Raw genomic sequence first — 14440 nt, 5'->3', positions numbered from 1 at the left:
GTACACATTAATAATGAGGTTTATTCATTCTTTGTCAGAGCTAGCTCAGTGTTTGAGATACTCCTTAATATTAGTGCTTTATTAATAGGGTCACTGGGATCCCTTCTCTACAACTAAAGTTCATTACTATCAGTACATAAAAATCAAGAAGAGGTCATGGATGTGGATGGGTGTATATGTATGTGTATGTGTATTGTATATGTATTATATATGTAAATGTATGTGTACACATATATCTTATGTTGTATATAATTTATATACTATTTATTTATATAATATATTTATACAAAATGTGAGATTAATTTATATATTTATACATAATGCATATTTATCCCTATTTTTGTTAATATTGTTGCTTTCTCTGTGTTTGGTGATAATCTCCAATTTACCTTATATTTATAACTTGTTTGTACATTGTTTGCATGTTGTCTCCTCCATTAGACCATAAACTCCTTCATGGTGGGGACTGATTATGCCTTTGTATCTTCAGTGCTCAGCATAGTGCTTGACACATAGGAGACCATTGTTTTAACTTTTTGATTTAGTGTCTTTAGTGTCCTACTTTCAGGAAGAGGAAATATATATATAAACATACATATATACATATATACACATACATATATATACACACACATACACATGTATACTATGTGTATATACATATACGTGTGTATGTGTGTGTATCCATGAAGTATTCTCATTCATCATGTTCTCTTGGTAGTGAAGTAGTTATGGGGAAGTGATATCAGTGACTCTATAGCCCCTACATAGCTTATAGAAAAGTCTTCTCTCATTGTGGGTTATTTGCACACAAAACAGTATTGCTTTCCTTATCCTAATGTTGACTTTAATCCTCATAATTTCTCAAGGAGTAAGATGAGGAGAAAAGAGAACAGTCAGAAAGAAACTATTCCCTAGCAACAGCCAACAATTAAATTAAAAAATAACCTCACAATCAAATTTAAAATTAAATTCTTTAAATTCAACAGATTCAAAAACATGTTTTCACTCTGCATATAGGCAGTTTCAATCTTTAATCAATTTTTTAGCTAAAAATTTCATCCCATCTACATTGATAAATACCTAGAAGAGTCTCTAATTCAATTCGCTAAATAGGTATTTGTCGACTGAATGTAGACTACTATACTAAGTGCTATTTGGACAAGATAAAGCTTAGGAAGGGTAGATCATTGACTGCAAACATCAGGGAAGACTTCCTGGAGGAGTCTGCTTTAAATGATGAGTAAGAATTCAAAAGGCAGAGATTGGCAGGGTGGGAGTGTGAAAGGACTTCATGCCAATGGATTAGTAACTCATTCCTGAAGGAAACACATTGGACAGTTTTATAGGATTTAAATTTACCCAAACAGCCAGAAGATTAATTGTTGCTCCCTAAGCCACTAAAGAGGTAACATAAAGTCAATGCCTCACTGTGGTCCCAGACAGATCAGAAGGACTCTAGAAGAGACAGACAGTAGTACTTGAAGACAAAATTGAGCTAAAAGAACTCTGCTGTACCCAGCATTCCATCCGCAAATACATAGCAACACGGCCCTCATTATCAAAGACTCCCCAGATCTGCAAAGATGAGCATGAAAAATGGCGTAATGCTAGCTAATTTTTAACAAGGCAACATTTTTGGAATTCACTGGGGAAGGAACACAAGGGCTTTGTGGGCCCACAGCAGTCTTTTGTGTTTTGTGCAGAACTATTGAAAACTCAGAGGATGATGAATAGGAGTCCAATTTTTCCCCCTGCAGATTAACAACCAGGGATTTATCATTAGACTTCACAGTGTCACAACAGTGAGAGCAATTGCTGATGAATACAGAGGGCATCAAGAGCTGAGAATGCTTTTGATAATTCATCAGGACTGTCATTATCATAGCTATAATAATAGAACCAGGGATCCCCAGAAAATCTTTTATGAACTTCAACTTGGGGTCAGAAGGAGGAAAGAGAACAGCTTATAGTTTGAAGGAAAATAACTTAATAATTTTTTAAAGATTTGGCTTCATCTTTTCTCAGCAGGTTCTCTTTGAAATCCCAGAAGAAAAGTTGACAGAGGATTTAAAAAAATTTTAAAGGTATATATACATATATAACATATATACATCTTTAAAAATTCTCTCTCTTTCTCTCTATATATCTCTCTATATATATCTATCTATATATGTTTATGTGTGTGGGGGAGAGAAAGAGAGAGAGAGAGAGAGAGAGAGAGAGACTGAGACATAAAATATGACAGAGCAACAGAAAGATAGAGCAGGGACAGACGGGGGTGGGGTGGGGGAGACAGACCGACAGAGACAGAGAGAGACAGAGACAAAGAGACAGATATATATATATTATGGGGGGAGACAGGAGAGAGAGAGAGAGAGAGAGAGAGAGAGAGAGAGAGAGAGAGAGAGAGAGAGAGAGAGAGAGAGAGTTTTGTCATTCCCAATAACTTTTGAATTCTATTTAAATCATTTCTCCAGACATGATGAAGATAGTATAATGAATGACGATCAAGTCCAAAATAGAAGGATTTTTGAGTAATTGCAAAAAACTGGAAGTAGCCGAAAAGTCAAATATTAGGGGAATGGTTATATAAAGTTTAATGTACTGATATAATGGAATTCTATAATGCAACTAAGGCCAGAATATATTACAAATATGAAGAAATCTAGAAAAATCTTTATAAAATCACGCAGAGATAAATCAGAATAAAAAGAATGAGAACATTAGAATCTTTAGAAGAAAAGTGAATGAAAATGAATGGACATAGAATCCTAATGAGGACTTAGAGAGTAACTGAAAACATTTTGTAACCTTATTCATTGAAATTAATAAATATATTTGTATCCCTGATGACTATCATAATGCCTGGCACTTTAGGGACATTTAATAAACCCTTGTGGAATAAATGAATAATAACTAAGTAAACTTAGACTCCACAAATATTTATATCCTTTCTTAAGGGTATTTCCATGTAAAATTAGCATAATTATCAAAATAATTTCAAGTTCTTTGTTTTGAGTATTGGAGTATCCTTTTGATTTCAAATATATGGCTGCTTTTAGATATACTGCCTTCTTTATAAGGAAGAGATTGTTTTGCTCACTCTAGGCTAGTAACTCCAGCAAAATGTTGGAAATGAGAACTGTAGGGTACTTTCATTATAACTTTTTTAAAAATCATTTTTTGAAATCACCTCCTGCAAACTCATAAAACTGTTGGCCCCTCTTTCCAGCAATTCTTCAAAAGCCTTCACCAGGAGACTTTGAAATGCTAGATGAAGTTGAAACCCAAGATGGGCAAAGTTTGCCATCACTTTCAGGGATCCTTTATGTTTCTTGGGAACTCGGAAAATAGCCTTAGTTACAAGGTGTTTTTACAAATGAAATGTTAGTTAGAAAGGCAAATAGTATTGTCTGAAACAAATCTCTGAGGTGGATCTGTATGAAGCATAACTTACATTTCAAAGACATAATATCTAATCACAAAGGTGCCCATTTATTTGACACATCGATTCATTTTTTACTTAAAAATCAATTTTATCTTGGGGAAAACACTGCATAAAATAGCTATTCATGTCCGCACCATTCAAATTGTTGTCTCGTTAAAGGAACTTCTCAAGTCATTATGATTATAAGGCTATGAAACTGTGGTTCCAAAAGGAGTGGAACTGTGGTCTAATTGGATTCAACAGTTTTAGAGGGAAGGGTGGTTAACTACAGCATTATTTGATAAGTAGAAGTTAGAAATGGAAGGACCTAAGAGAGAGTAAGGGAGGCACATTGGTTATGATGCAAGTCTGGATGAAAGGAAGATCTAGGTCAAGGACTGCCTCTAATACATTCTAGCTATGTCACCTTGGACAAGTAACTTAATATTTTCAGTGTTCCTAAATAACCATCTCAGATTATAAGCTATTGATGAGTTGCTGATCTGAATTGGTGAATGGAAATTCTTCACTAGGAGTTCCCTGTGCCAATGGAGTCACATAGATAGACTGAAATATCCATTAGAATATAATATTAAATTGTTATCAATTGAAAAAGTAATCAAGACTAACAGGGAATCCACATTCTGAGTCATGTGAAACAATTTAACAAGATGAGTCAGCCAGACAGAATTGGAACAACTCAATAATATATTACAGACACCATAAAAGTTGGTACTTATATAGCTTCTTTTTTTTAACAATAAACATTTTTATTTATAGTTTTGAGTACCAAATTTTATCCCTCTTTCCCTCTCCTTCCCTGAGGTAGTAAGCAATCAGATATGGGTTATACATGTGTGATTATGTAAAACCTTACCATATTAGTCACTTGAATAAAAGAGAAAAAAGAAAGAAGGTGAAAAATAGCATGCTTCAGTCTGTTCAATCAATATCAGTTCTTTCTTTGGAGGTGGATAGTATGTTTCATCATTAGTCCTTTGGGATTGTCATGGATCATTGTATTGCTGGGAATAGTTAAATTATTCACAGTTCTCCATCAAACAATATTGCTCTCACTATGCACAACATTCTCTTGGTTTTGCTCAGTTCACTATACATCAGTTCATGCAAGTCTTTCCAGGGCTTTCTAAAATTATCCTGATTGTCATTTCTTATAACATAAGAATATTCCTTCATAATCATAAACTGCAGTTTGTTCAGCTATTTCCCAATTTGGGGGCATTCTTTTGATTTCCAATTCTTTGTTTTGGTTTTAGTTTTGGTTTTTTTTTTTTTTTGGGGGGGGCAATGGGAGTTAAGTGACTTGCCCAGGGTCACACAGCTAGTAACTGTCAAGTGTCCGAGGCCAGATTTGAACTCAGGTACTCCGGAATCCAGGATCGGTGCTTTATCCTCTGCACCACCTAGCTGCCCCTTTGTTTGTTTTTTGGTGTTTTTTTGTAGGGCAATAGGGGTTAAGTGACTTGATTTCCAATTCTTAACCACCACAAAAAGAGCTGTATATAGCTTCTTAAGGCTTACAAAATGCTTTATAGGTGTTACATCATTTAATCTTCATAATTCTGTCAGCCTGGTAATGGTATGATCCACATTTTACTGATGAGGAAACTGAGGCTGAAAGAGGTTAAGTGACTTACACAGTGTCACACAGCTAGTATGTTCTGAGTCAAGATTTTAACTTGAGACTTGCTGACTTCAAGTACAAGAGATATAGTGATCTTTCTAGAAGGTAAACAGTTGTTTGTATTTTTTATTCAGAGAAATCAAGGAACAAATTCAGGGTGACAAGTGAATACAAGGATAGAGAACATTATCTCTTACCACTTCTCCCCCCACCCATCCCCAAATAATGTGAAAGATTGATTTGGATAATGATAGGAAACTATGAGGACATTAAAATTGACCATTCTAGTATAAGATGGACATGGACCCTCTTCATTCTCTTAGCCTTACTATGACTTGACTATTTCAAAGGGTTATTCATATTTACTTCAGAATGGTTTAATACTCTTGTATTCTTCCAAAATACTATGATCCTTCTGAAACTTTGAGATGGTTTAACTTAGTTCTTTAATTTCCCCAAATACATGAACTCTCTGACAATTATTTCAAATTCTATACTCTGCCCCCCCCGCCCCCCCACATCAGTGTGATGTTGAGCAAGTCCCTTAGCTTCTCTGGACTTTTTTGCTCTTTGCTCATTTTCAGTCATGTTTGACTCTTTGTGACCCCATATAGGATTTTCTCAGCAAAGATACTAAAATGGTTTGTCATTTCCTTCTCCAGCTCATTTTATAGATGAGAAAACTGAGCCAAAAAATATTAAGTGACTTTCCCAGGGTCACATAGCCAATAAGTTTCTGAGATCAGATTTGAATGTAGGAGGTTGAGTCTTCCCGACTCTAGGCCCAGTTCTCTATCCACTATGCCAGCTAGATGTCCTTCCCTGAACTATATTTTCCTTATCTGTAAAATAATGGGGTGGTACTAGGTGACTTCTAAGGTCCCTCACAATTTTATGATCTTTTTCTTAGACTTCTAGAATTGAATTTTGACTAATGAATTTCTCAGAAATGGCCCAAAGTCCACCCTCTTCATCAGTATAGGGCCCCCTCATACTTTGTTTTTGAAGAGGGACAATGTCATCACAAGTGATGTCTTGACTTGTCTGTGAATTGGATTTAAGTGAGGCATAGTTGCACAAAGTTCTCAGCCTCACTTTCTATTCCAGAGTCATTACAGTCCAGTGACAGCACAAAAGTCAGGACAACTAACAATGGCCCAGGATATAGTGGATGGCCATAGCATTTTAGATAACTGACTAATCTTTAAGTGCTTCACAGCACCTTTGTTCAGCCACCTTCATGGATATTAGAAAAAAATTGTTCTCATCTGCCCATTCTGGGAAAGTCTTCATGTACTTGGGGAAGACATCCCCCTAACTCACCAACGGGCTTGAGGCCTATCAATGACCTGGTTTAGCCGGCCTTCTGAGACAGTTTTACCAGGGTGTGGCTACTGTGCATGCTACAGCTTCTTGGTGCCACAGGTGAGAGGTGGGTGAAGGCGGACACGGAAAGTAGATGAGCAGACCTGACAAGGGCTTGGCAAGCCCTGATACCAGAGGTGCTAGTTTTCCATGAAAACCCATACACCTTTCCAATTTCATTATGCCTAAGGTTTATCTCCCACAAATAAATTATATGATATTGACCTCATGCCCTTTCCTTCTTCCTTCCTCACTGCCTGTCTAAATCATAGGGTTATAAATCAGAAGTTAGAAGGGACCTCAGAGGCCATGAGGTCCAATCCTTCCATTTTTGCCCTAGGAAACTGAGGCCTTAATGATTGAAGGGTCTGCCCAAGGTTACAGAGGTAGTAAGGAGGATTTAAATTCAGGACCTTTAATACTAAAATCAGGCCTTGTTAGAAGGTACCAAATTGACCTACCTTTTTTCTCTTTTCCTAAAAAAAAGATATAATAATGCCTAAAACAAGTTTATTAACTAAAGATCACTTAGAATGGGTTAGATGGGCAGTATACATGACCAATAGCACCAGAGTCTAAAAACAAAAGAAATAAAATCTGCAGTTTTAACCCATGAAACAAAAGTTAGCATTTAGTATTCTGGGCCCATTTTGCTCTATAGATGCCTTTTTTTTTTTGTGGGGCAATTGGGGTTGTGACTTGCCCAGGGTTACACAGCTAGTAAGTGTTAAGTGTCTGAGGCCGGATTTGAACTCGGGTCCTCCTGAATCCAGGGTCAGTGCTCTATCCGCTGTGCCACCTAGCTGCCCCCCCCCAAAGATGCCTCTTAATGGCACCCTGGATAATCATCTGTGTTTTATATAGACGACATATCGGTAAGGGCACCCTTTTAAGTTACGTTTCCAAGGAAATGGCAAAACAGATGCAGGTATACATAGAGAACACAGAGTCATAGGCCTAAAAGGAACTAAGCCCAGAAGAGAACAGACACACCCAGAGAGTAACAAACAATGCCTTACATCTTCCCAGTTCCCATGCTAAAATATGGGTGTAGATTTTTAAGAAATTTTGTTTTGGAGAGAGCTGAGAATCTTTCAGAATCTCCCAGAGCTCTTTGCTGGCTACAATCTGTAGAGATGAACAATGCTCCCTTCCCTTGATGGAACATAACTTCCTTTAGGCAGATGCTAAAAATGTTCTTCATCTAACATCATCTTGGGAAACATAAGAACCCTGCTGGACTTTAGAGATGCCCGGAGGAATATATAAACCACCCAGCTAGTTTAATCTATTAACCAGTCAGTCAACAACATTTATTGAGCACCCACTGGGTATACAGTTCTGTACTAAACCCTGCAGGAAAATACAAAGTAAAGAGCAGTACAGACCTCTATTAGCTCATCATGTGCTGGGAGATCCACAGATAGATACATATGTCATCTGTAGCAGTATCTTTAGATTTAGAATGTAAAAACATAATTACAGCAATATAGAAGTATGCATATATATTATTATGTAGGTATATGTATACAGTAAATACATTTTTAACACCCCCACACACACACAAACAAGCCCACAGGGCTATACCATAGAGTGATACATATATAAAACCAATTCTACCACCTTCTTATTATTAGTTTAAGGGAAAAAATAATGTACCTTAAGATCATTGTAGACATTTTCCTGGTTTAGATTAAGGTCATGAGGAATAGATTTAAAGATGAACAATTTTTCTGAAATGGACTCTTTCGCATCTCTGATTTGAGTTTTTGTTGGAAATCATATATAATGGCCAAACTTATGCTCTCTCTGTCCTGAGATGACAGCTAGGATTCATGTGTGTTATGTTGTGATTCATGTTTCATCTTATAAGTCTTAGGATAATTCAGATTTATTTGTCCTTCCCATGGCTGGAAGTAACCTATACTTCCTTTCCTTTGACACTCAAATCATTTCTGAGAGGAAGAAATAGATTTTTCAGTTAGGAAATTAGGGAAACCATGATGTATATGGAATAGGTCCCAAATGTATAGTTATAAAACCTAGGTTTGAATCCCAGATTGTCATCTTATTGACTTGGTAATATAGCCTCTGAGCCTTAATTTCCTCATCTGTAAAATGAGTGTGAAGTTGCATTATACAATTTCCAAGGTCCATTTCCAACTTCAAATCTAGGCTCCTGTGATCTATTGTGCTATATGGAATGCAGTATGTGACAAGAGAGAAGGAGACCAGGGAAGGATACCCTTCAGAGGGAAGTTATATGGGTATTTTCTGGAAAATAAGAAAATGAGTCTTACTCATTGCATTATGTTAGTTTGGGCTTTCTCCAGAAGATGCCTTGGAGTTATATGTATATATGATGAAGACCTGGTTTCATTCCCTGGCATCTCCTCTACATTTCAGGAGATAAAATAGTGCAGTCAGATCTGGATTGTGAGATTTAAAATTGGATATTAGATCATAAATCTCCCCTACTTAACTTTTCCCTTAATTTATCTCCCAGACTAGTAAATGGAAGTCCCAATACATTCCGATGAGAAAAATCAAAGGGATAGTAGAATATTCGAGCATCTTGCCCTTTAAACTGGGCTGGCTTTTCTGTTTAAAGCAAGACTTTTAGAGGCTTAAAGTCTTTAAGGGAGATTAGACAAAGGGAAAGTCCGTGGGGGGGGGGGGTATTTGGAAAATCCACCGAATTAGTCGGTTTATGGCCAAACTAGGGAGGGTGGGAGGGTCCTTAAGGTCCCTTCGGGGTCGCCAAACTGTGAGATTTAAAATTGGATATTAGATCATAAATCTCCCCTACTTAACTTTTCCCTTAATTTATCTCCCAGACTAGTAAATGGAAGAAGCTTCTGGTTTTCTAGATAGAGCCTTTATTGTATATAAGGTGTTGTTGATTAGAAGGATAGGAAAATAGAAATACAGTACAAATCGTCTTAAATCTAGGCTTAGTCTATATTCCTTATAAAAACTCACCAAACCAAAAAGGCCACCTTTGGAGTGAGGGAGACCGTCTGTGCCGCGCCGCCAGGAGTCCCGCCAAGCAGGCAAAAAGGCCTACTCTCATTCTCTCCACCCCGGAAGTCAAAAAACCCGGCAGGCAGTCTGACATGCGCAGCAGGCGGACTGTACCTGGCAGGCAGTCTGACATGCGCAGCAGGCGGACTGTTCATCTCCTCCCCAAAAGGGTGGTCCTTGAAAAACTGGCGTCTTTCAGTTATCCTAACCGACTGTTAAAAACTTTCATATTTTACCACAGGATTCAAATCCTGCCTCTGATGCTTACCACCTATATGACCTTAGCCACCCTGGGCCTAGGCTTTCTCAATAGCAAAATGAGACAACTGGACGATAGCACACGTAAGTTTCCTTCCAGTTCCAGATGTATTATTTCTAAGGTGCCTTCTAGGCTCTAAGTTTTTATGAGCTCATCAAAGCTATTTACTAACCTCTAGGATACTCTCTAGATAATTTTAATATCTAGTTAATTTTCCCATATCTTATGCCTGATCATTATTTTGATGACTTCAACATACACCCTGATGACTCAATGATGACTGTCCTACCCCATCCTATGATAGCCAGATCACATGCCACATTGACTTTCCTGATTCCTCTTACTTAGATCTGTATTTTGCTTTTGTTCAGTTGCTTTCAGTCTTGTCTGACTCTTCATCACCCCATTTGGGTTTTCTTGATAAAGAGATTTGAATAGTTTGCTATTTTCTTATCCAGCAGATTTTATAGACGAAACAAACAGGTTTAAGTGACTTTCCCAGGGTCACATAGCTAATAAATTTCTGAGGCCAAATTTGAACTCATGAAGATGAGCCTTCCAGATTCCAAGCCCAGCAGTGCTCTATCCCTGTGCCACTTAAGATGACCTTCGAACTATATTCTCTCTCTTTCTCTCTCTTTCTCTCTCTCTTTCTCTCTCTCTCTCTCTCTCTCTCTCTCTCTCTCTCTCACACACACACACACACACACACACACACAAAGACAAACATGTTCTCTTTTGTTTTTTGTTGTCTACAGTTATTTTATTATTTTTATTTTTTCTGATAGAAGTATTTTTTTCCAGTTACACGTAAAGATAGTTCTCAACATTTGTTTATACAAGCTTTCCAATTTCAGATTTCTCTCTCTCCCTCCCCTCCCTCCCCCCTCCTCTAGATAGCAGGTAATCTGATATAGGATATTGTGATGTTTAAAATCTAAATAGTGGTCGCCTTAAATTAGAAGCTTCAGCACCAGTCTTTGGGCATTAAACATTTATTAAAGCATGCAGGTGTTCACAAGGAGTTCAGAAAGTTAAGAAAAAGCCTATCTCGCATAGTGTTCCAGCCTGGTTGGGTTCTTCCTCAAGTCCTCCTCCAGAAGCTTGCTTTAATCAGGAACTCTCTCCAGCAAACTGGTTGTGGAAGCTTTTTATAGGTCTGGAACAGAGGCAGGCCTTGCACACTGCTTCAAGCTGATTGGTTGGTGTCATCCAAATCCATTGGTTCTGAAGGTGTTCTCAAGTTGTGATTACAATCCAGTTAGCTTGAAGTAGGCTAATTAGCAGTTAATCACTCTCACTTGATTCAATCAGTCTAGATTAATCTCCAGGTGGGTCTTTGAGTATCTGTTGAATCCCATTATTTCATATATATATATATATATATATATATATATATATATATATATATATATATATATATAACATTAAACATATTTCTGTATTAGTCATGTTATAAGAGAAGAATCAGAGCAATGAGGAAAAACCTCAAAATAGAAAAACAGCACCAAAAATAAAAGAAATAGTATGGTTCAATCAGCATCTATACTCCACAGTTGTTTTTTTTCTGGATTTGGAGATCCTCTTCCATCATGAGTCCCCTGGAACTCTCCTGTACCATGCATTGGTGAGAAGAATCTAGTCCATCACAGATGATCAACACACAATATTGACGATACTGTGTACAATGCTCTTGTGGTTCTGCTCATCTCACTCATCATCAGTTCATGCAATCCTTCCAGGTTTCTCTGAACTCCTCCTGCTCATCATTTCTTATAGCACAATAGAATTCCATTACATTCATATACCACAACTTGTTCAGCAATTCCACAACTGATGGGCAACCCCTCAATTTCCAATTCCTTGCCACCACAAAAAGAGCAGCTATATTTTTGAACATGTGGGTCCTTTTCCCATCCCTTATGTGGAACAGGTTTCTGGAAATCTGAATTGTTTGTCAGATGCCAAAATCAGCAAAGGTTTCCAGGATAAAGAAGAAAGAATGACTTCAAAGACCATTGATCTCATTCTCTTATCTCAGAAAGGATGATACTAAAAACTATGCAGCCCATAGATCCCAAAGGATGTCATTTTCTGGGCTTAAGTGGGGGAGGGGATTTGGGAATGATCCCCTAAAGCCAATATTCATACCTAGATGACACAATGGGTATACCTAGCACCAGGCCTAGAGTCAAAAAGACCTTAGTTTAAATCCTACATTAGACATTTAGTAGTTGTGAAACCCTGGGAAAGTTACTTCTCTTTGTCTCAAGTTTCTTTGTCTGTAAAATGGGCCTAATAGTAGGACCTCCCACACAAGATTGTTGTGATATTCAAGTGAGATATTTTTAAAGGGCTTAGTAGAGTGACTGGCATACAGTAAACACTTAACAAATTTTTATTTTCTTCCTTCATCCAGCATTCTATGAAAGGTTGCTTCTACACTAGCCATACATGAAGAGTAGGGGTGATTGAAGGAAATAACCCTCCAATCCAAGAAGAGAAAACCATTTTTTGTGAGGACTGAATCCTACTCTTCCCTATCTCTAAACTTCATTCACTTTTCTGCTACAGAAAAAAAATTTTGACACAGAAGTTATGGAGACTGGTGGCATGACCATTCATGTGTGGGGACTGAACCAGGGCAGGGCAGGCGGGGCGGGGGGGGGGGTACAATTTCCACACTATGCTCCATGCTGGAGCAAGCTAGGTAGGAGCTGAGACCAGAACTCATCTGTCTCCCCAGAGCTAAGTCCTCCACTGGTCCATCTCCTGCTCCTGTGAGCAGCCACCTGGCTCGCAGGTCAGCTTTCTATCCACTAGGGCTCTCCATTATGTTATTGTTGGCTAGCAAACAGCTGATCACAATGAGATTTTCTTTCACTTCTAAAAACAGTAGTTGCTTAAAAATGTTGAATAAAGAATGGTTGTCAGTCTAGGTAATTTATGGATTAAGAGTGTGTTTGTATACATACATACATACACTCATTTATACACGCATATTTATATTTATACACAAATATATATATATATATATACCTATACATATCTATTCCCCAAAATCTTAATGTACTTTGAAGTTATTAAAACTTAAAAATGCACTGACTTTTGGAATAACTAGTATTATAAACTATATGTTTTCCTACCTACTCACCCACCCAAATGCATACATGACACCTAAAACTAGATACCTGGAAGTCTCTAACATCTGGATAATTAACTTAAACTTTCACTTTGGTACTAGATGTTTTCTATCATTTAGACACTTCCTTATATTACATTTAGCAAAAAACAAGGAAAGATAAAGGGTGAGCAGAGTGACAGGGGTTGCTAGCTCTCAAGGCTGCTGAGCATTTCTCCTGCAAACACACTTGAAAAAGATAACTTAGGATGAGGCACAATCACCTTTTAATTTGCAGTGAACTGAATAAAATTTATAGGCAACTAGGGGCAGCTAGGTGGTGCAGTGGATAGAGCACTGGCCCTGGAGTCAGAAGGACCTGAGTTCAGACACTTAACACTTACTAGCTGTGTGACCCTGGACAAGTCACTTAACCCCAATTGCCTCACCAACAAAAAAAGAAAAAAATTGTAGGCAACTATTATTCAAACTGTAGAAAACTGTGGCAAATTGGATAGCTTATCTGTTAAATACACAGCCAGAAGGAGAGAGAAAGCTATGTATACCTCCATTTGTAAGCTAGACCTTTTCCTTTAAGGCTAATGAAACCTACTGACTCTGAATGCTACTGCAGTGATATTTTTCCCTTCCAAATTAAAACAGATTCAGAAAACATAGTAACATTCCACACTTGAGACTTATAGGAAAAGGCAATGGAATCCTGACTTTAAAATTAGGATTCCAGGGATTTTTTATTAACTTTGGGTTAATAAAATTGACCAAAACAAAACAAAACAATAGAAAACCCAAACCTGCCAACATTTCCTTTCTTTATTTATCCTGTCATATGTTTTCTGTTCTTACTATTCAAGCATTTCATGCTTCTTTGAAGGGCAATGAAATCATTCCATAATGTGGGGCTCACAGTAATATATAATTAACTTCATATTTCTTGGAGCTCTAATGCACACTTGCTCAATGCTATGATACAAACAAAAAATACCTTAACAGAACATATGTTTTCACAAACTTGGAAAGAAAGAAAAAAGAGCAACAGAAACTTCTCAAAGACTAGCTTTGGATTTTGCCTTTTATATTCAATAAATGTCTAAAGTCAAAGTAACTGGGAATTTGGAATAGGGGTTTCTGAAGCCTTGCTTATCCTGGGCCCTTTGGAGGGTCTCATGTGTAAAAGAGTCTATTGAGTCTGTACACCCTGATGTGTAACAAGAATAGAAATTAAAGCCCTGGGAAATTTGCATACAGAGTGAAGATCTCATTGTTGGAGTCCAAGCTGCATTTGATTTGCTTCAATCTTGGCCACAATCGAGCCAGGCAACTGTTTACATGCTCTCCATTATGTTAGTGTTGGCTAGGAAATAGCTGATCACAATAAGATTTTCTTTCAGTTTACACTCTGGAGAACCGTGGGAGTTCACAGATTTGACAGACAGATAGAGAAGCCTTCTCTTTCCAAGAAACAACAGAGTGACCTGTTGGCTGATGAGATATAGATGGCACTAAACCAGTAGTATAGAGTCTGAACTAGAATAAATCATGTAGTAGTTCAGTTCCCAGGGAAAGAAAGATCAAGTA

This window comes from Dromiciops gliroides, chromosome 4, assembly GCF_019393635.1.
Source record: "Dromiciops gliroides isolate mDroGli1 chromosome 4, mDroGli1.pri, whole genome shotgun sequence".
Classification (NCBI taxonomy): domain Eukaryota; kingdom Metazoa; phylum Chordata; class Mammalia; order Microbiotheria; family Microbiotheriidae; genus Dromiciops; species Dromiciops gliroides.
Note: the sequence above shows the minus strand (reverse complement) of the source record.